Below are 6,382 nucleotides of genomic sequence, written 5' to 3'. Positions count from 1 at the left end.
ATTTTCTGTTTTAAAAACATAAACAAACAAGAAATGTATTCATAATCAAAAGACTGTTTTTATAGAGTTCTTGTTGTAGACAATGAGGGATATTTAAAAGAGCATGAGAACACGTTATGCCTGTTCTCAGGGGGCAAAGATACCAAGTGATGAGCACTGGTCTTTGTCAGTGCTGAGCTGAAGTCCTACCAGCTGAAGCAGGACTGGAGACTGTCACACAATAGTTAAAGAGTGATATAAGTTAGGGTAAGATAAAGATCTAAATTTTTGGTTTTCAATCTTCTTTTTATAGAACTTTGGAGAAAAGACTCTCTCCAAATCCAAGGTTAGACAGAAAAACTTCAGGAGAAAACTGAGGCTTGAGTGGAGGTTTAGGAGAAGGGAAGGGAGATATTGGAAAGGAAAGGGTAGAGAATTCCAAGACAGGAGATCAGCTTGAATAAAGACATGGGAAGAAGAGGACAGACTTGGGAGTCAGCACCAGGGAGGAGTGGGAAGTTGTTGAGATAACTTAAGGAGGACCAGATAATGAGATAAAATTTTAGAGTTGATATCTTTAGCATAGAATCAATTGGAAGTCATTTTAAAAGTGAAATGTGATAATTACACCCAGTGTCTTCTGAAGAGTAGTCTGGAAGGATTAAAAAAGACAGCTAGGAGGATGAGATAGGAAAGTCAGGGAGACCACAGATTATACTCATTCAAGCATAAGGTAATAAGGCACCAGAAATACTCTACATTATACAAAGGGCAAGGAGGGTCTTCTTTGACTGTTAAAATTAACCCCCACAATCACCCTCCCTAGTCTTTTCATGCATTTCTTTTTTTCATAGCTTTCTTAACCACTTTATTTTTATTTATTGTCTATCTCTCTCCCTGTAATAGGTAAGCTTTTTTTGTTTTGGTTTTTATTCTTATATTTCTACAACCTAGAACGGTTCTTGACATGTGATAGCTGTTCAATAGCATTTTTTCCTCATATATTAACGACAAAGATAAAAATGCTGAAAAAAGTACTACTTAGGGGCAGATTGGAGGGAAAGAAAAAAGTAAAATAATAATTTCAGGTAATAGTGCCTAAATTTTTTTTTCAAGTCACAGGAACAATTGGAGAGTTTTTATCCAACGGAGGAAATTTAGAGTTGGTTTTATTTTTTTTTTAAATTTTTTTTAATGTTTATTTATTTTTGAGACAGAGAGAGACAGAGCATGAACGGGGGAGGGTCAGAGAGAGAGGGAGACACAGAATCCAAAGCAGGCTCCAGGCTCTGAGCTGTCAGCACAGAGCCTGACGCGGGGCTCGAACTCACGGACCGCGAGATCATGACCTGAGCCGAAGTCAGACGCCCAACCGACTGAGCCACCCAGGCGCCCCTAGAGTTGGTTTTAGATTGGAACCTAAATGATATTAGTAAAGTATTATTTGGTTAGTGCTGTCTTTCCCACACCTAGCCCAGTGCCTACAAGATTAGTATTCCATAAAAAGACTTTGAAAGAATACATGCTATTTGAAGATTGAGAATTAGTAAATGTGTTCTGTTTGGAGTCAGAAAGATAGGACTGAAGTACAGGAAAAAAATAGGAAGGATAGATGAGAAGTTTCAAGTTGGAAGCTAGATGATGGGGTGAGGCTGAGGAGTTTTCCGAAATTGGAAATGCATAAATAGTTTAACATGTTCGTGCAATTTTGTGTAAGAATGGTTATTCTCATTGACTGAAAACATGTCTTGGCAAATTTAGAAATTAATTTGAGAAATTTGCAGCCTGGAGGCAGAGCATACAAACACTAGACTTTTCGATTAATTTTATGCATACGTGTCATTTATTCAGTACGCAAATTTCTGAAAAGTTTTGTGCAAATCAAATAAGGGTAAACCTAATTACATTGACTTGCAGTAGGAGAGCTATTTTATTTGCATTTCTGATTGATTTGCAATTGGCACTGCTCCATATAACACCTTCATCAGTTTTTGCCCTTCAAGATTCTCTGTGAATCAGTTGATGGACCATCAGCATTTAAATTCATCGAGGGCTTACTATTTAAAGGATGTTTGTAATAAATGTTTTAGTTATATGCGAAAAACATATTTGGATATATTGAATTTTATAAAGAGCAAGGAACATATATCATAAAGTCTCAGTTTTAGTATCATAAATAGAAATAAAGCATAGAATATAAGAGTTGATATGAGCTAGTTCATTAAATTAAAAGTAAGGTATATGATATTTTTAATCACTGTGAGAATTTGACCAGTTATTAAATCTTTGATTTCAAATTTTCCAAAACTAGGGACTTGATATGAAAACTTGGAAATGCCACTGATACTTTTCTTTTTCATTCTCTTTAATATGAAGACAAGGTGAATATTTTTATAATGGGACTATTGTAATTATGTGCATCTGTTGGGTGTGCCTTCAGTATATAATGTATACACACACACATATAAGTAACTACTCAATTTACCTTCCTTTTTCTTTCTCCTGAGAACACCTATAGTGCATAGTTTGAATCCACTTGAGCTAATTAATATCTTTAAGAAATTATTTTTTACACCATCTACATGAAAACATGGGGGAAACAAATTTGAATACACATTGAACCTGCCTAATGGTATCTGAAATCAGTGACCTCAAGACCAACCTGAGAGGGAAGAACATGGAGAGAAGGAATTCCTGCCCAGGCCTCCCTTTTAGATCTCCACAGCACTAACTAAAGTGTGCAGTTGGGACTCAATAACTAATAAGTCCTCTGCTCCAAAAATGATCAGATTTATTGGACTGCATATGATGTAGTCATTTCTGCTTCTTCCTATCTTCTGAAAAAAATAAAGTAACAGCAACATGAGTCTGTCGGGCCTTAGGCACTAACTCTTTTCAGATAGAATCCTCTTCCAAACTGAATGCATTTCTCATGTTTTTCTTCACTCTGTCTCAGCTATTCTTTTTTTTTTTTTCTCACCCAAATTCACAGTTTAATGCTGATGGACTAAATTCCTTTCCCTAGACATTCCTGCTGAAGATACAGGCAGAGCCAGCAGGATCATCACAGTATATTACTGTTCACATCTTTGATCTTTCTGTGGATTAAATAATAAGTAGGAATGAGAGTAAGTTATGTAAAAAAATGGCATCATTTGATTCTCACATATAAATAGACTCTGGTTATTATTTAAGATAGAGTAGAATGTGTTGCAGTAACAAAAATCCTTAAAAATCTCAGAGGCTTTCAACAACATAAAGTTTGGATTTTGTTTGCTTGTTTGTCTTCCTTGCTCCTGCAACATGTCAGTGGTGAGTGCTGTTCTGTGTTGTCTTTACTTAGGAGTGCAAGGTATTGCTTCGTGCTGAGGGGAGTCAGCACCATCTCCTAAGGGCTTCCATCTGGAAGTGGTGCGCTCAGCTTCCCTTCACGCTGCATTGCTCAACCTCAAGGGGCTGGGAATATGGATCCATTAGGGCCCTGGAAAGAGGAAAATTACAAATCACAATTCATCTTATAAGTCCCTCACCTTGAAATAAATAAAAGTTATGCATATACAACTTGCTTTTAATATACATTTTCAGCTTAAATTACCTCATGTGCATTTGGGAAATTATAAAATGCAATATAAATATAGGTGTTATAATTAACATATTTTAGATAATATAATCGTTAGAATGGAGAATTGGATGCTTATGATAAATAGCTAGTTTTAAAGTGTTCCTTGATTTTTTTTTTGCCTTGATACAAATTTATTGAGTACCTTCTATTTTCCTGGTACTAGGTACATAGATAAACGAGACACACAGGGAAATTATAATCCAATAGAAAAGAGGTACTAGTAAATCAATGCTTTTGATAGATTGCATTAAATGTGATGACAGAAACAAATACAGGACGCAAAGAACTTACTGAAAAGAGAAATTTCACAAAGTGAGGTCAAGATGACTCTGTATACCCAGAGAGATTGCAGAGTGGTGACTTTGATAGAGTTTTAAATACTGAATAAAAATGTGTATGGATAATGATGATCTGGACAAAGGAAATACCATCTCCCAAATATAGATTATGAGAGTTTATATGATGATGAAAAATTTCAAATTCTAAGTGGCTGCAGACTACCCTTGTGGGGGCAAAGGATCCACACAGCAAATTATAAAGTGAGAGAGGTAGGCAGGTAAATGTGGGCCATGTTAAAAATGTCAACTTTATCCAAGAGATAATGGTGAAGCACAGGAGTCTTTCTGCTTTAGAGAGAACATTCTGTTGGAGGGTGAAGAATGAATCTCCACTACGTAGTACAATACCTGGTACATACATAGTTGGCACTCAATATAAATTTTGAATGAATAAGTAAATGGTAGTGTGTAAGGTAAAGTGAGATTGTCTCACTATAATACATTAAACAATTTTTTAATTAGAAATTAAATTTGCAAAAATTTGGAAATATCACATATTCAAACTGTTGGTAATGTTTATACTGAGTGTTCCTAAATGAAGTAATGATTTAGAAAGGCAGCTATTCATTCATTTATTCATCCATTGACTTGTTTTCATTGATTCATTCATGCAAAGGATGTATCTTCTATGTAAAGCACTTATTAAATGACATGAGAAGCAAAGATACCTGTAATACAGATTTGTTTTCCTGCAGGAACTCTGGGGTCGAACAAAAGATCTAAGACTCATACTCAAATAATTACTGCAATGTGGTCCATGGAAACAGGAATAAAAGAAAAACAGATTGGTGCTTATTTTGAGGTCAGTGGTTATAAATGGCTTCTGGAATAGGTATTGTTTAGGCTGGCTTCTTGACAGATATAGCTTAGACTTTCAGAGATAGTCAAAGTAAATGAGGTAAACAGCAATAGCTATTCCAAACAATTTGTTCAATTTTGTTTTTTATTGTTATTGTTTACTTTAATCTGTCAAAATTATGAGACAGACTAATTTTTAACTAAGAAGCTGATTCAAGTAAAACAGTCAATCAGATAACCTTGAATTTATTTTGCATACAAATGAGCTCTCAATGCATCAGCTATTCATATTTAGTTACCTCTCCTGACTTGTGGAACAAATATTGACAGTCTCTTTTTTAATCACCAGAAAATTAAAATTTAGCAGCATTCCAAACAGTTTTCCAATTTTATCCTTTAGAAAAGAAGTGGTAACAGAGCGATTAAGTGCACATACATATTTTGCAGAAAATATGTTACATTTTATAACCCAGAAGTTGATAAAATGTTTTCATTATATCATATTTCAATAATTTATTAACCATTTGAGTATTTATTGTGTTTGAGAAAATGTGCCAAGTCATTAATAATAATATTAGATTCATTAAGCTTTTTGATTTGACAGGCAGTGAAATGTTTGCTTTGTACACCTTATCTCATTTAATCCTCAAAACGACAATATGAGAGAAGTATTATTATCCCCATTTTACAAATGAGAAAATTTAAGTGTAGAGAACTTAGGTAACCTGCTCAATGTTACATAAAAAATATGTGGGGATTATGTATGCTAAGTAAAATAAATCTGACAGAAAAAAGACAAATACTGTATGGTTCCACTTACGTATGTCTAAAAAACAAAACAAACCAGAAACAGACTCACAAATACAGAGAAAAAACAGGTTCAGAGAGGATGGGGTTGTGGGGAATGGGTGAAAATAGGTAAAGGCGATTAAGAGGTACAAACTTCCAGTTATAAGATAAATAAGACATGGGGTTGGAAAGTACACCACAGGGAATATGGTCAGTAACCTTGTAATAACTTTTTATGGTGATATATGTTAACTACACTTAACAGTGGTGAGCGCTGCACAATATATACAGTTGTGAATCACTATGTTGTACATTTGAAACTAATATACATTGTGTATCAACTACACTTCAATTTAAAAAGTAGAAATACAAGATTCAAACTCAGATCTGTCTTTTCCAAAATCAGTGTTCTTTATTGCTATACATATTAAATAGGAAATAGTAAGAAAAAATCTGATTCCACCTTAATGTCAACCAGGATTACCAACATATAACAGAAACAACAAGAAATGTAATCTAAGTGTTGAAATTGGGACTGGGAGTTCTGAGAGGCAGAGGCTGTCTTTTCCATTTTCAAATCCCAACATCTCACTTTGTTTGTTGATGTGTAATAATTGCTTAGGATATATTTATTGAATTAACAAATGAATGACTACAAAGAGATACAAGGAGGAATTGAAGCATCAGGAGACATTTCTGTAGAAGAAGAAATTGAGAGGTTAGATGTTCACCCCAATGCCGAACATCTACCTAATCAAAATGTCTTGAGGGGCGCCTGGGTGGCTCAGTCGGTTAAGCGGCCGACTTCAACTCAGGTCATGATCTCACGGTCCGTGAGTTCGAGCCCCGCGTCGGG

The 6,382-nt window shown here is 34.8% G+C and overlaps 1 long non-coding RNA gene across 1 annotated transcript; it reads right to left on the bottom strand.

The window, feature by feature from the left end:
• Positions 1 to 1,799: 1,799 nt before the first annotated feature.
• On the bottom strand, positions 1,800 to 4,733 carry LOC121027540 (uncharacterized). Its single transcript, XR_005788792.1, has 2 exons — positions 4,608 to 4,733; positions 1,800 to 3,460 (listed from the first exon to the last, which is right to left on the bottom strand). It is a non-coding gene; the product is annotated as an uncharacterized LOC121027540 (long non-coding RNA).
• Positions 4,734 to 6,382: the final 1,649 nt, after the last annotated feature.

This window comes from Herpailurus yagouaroundi, unplaced genomic scaffold (assembly GCF_014898765.1).
Source record: "Herpailurus yagouaroundi ecotype Mexico unplaced genomic scaffold, PumYag 77, whole genome shotgun sequence".
In the NCBI taxonomy this organism is placed as follows: Eukaryota; Metazoa; Chordata; class Mammalia; order Carnivora; family Felidae; genus Herpailurus; species Herpailurus yagouaroundi.
Note: the sequence above shows the minus strand (reverse complement) of the source record. Positions and strands in the feature narration are given on the sequence as shown.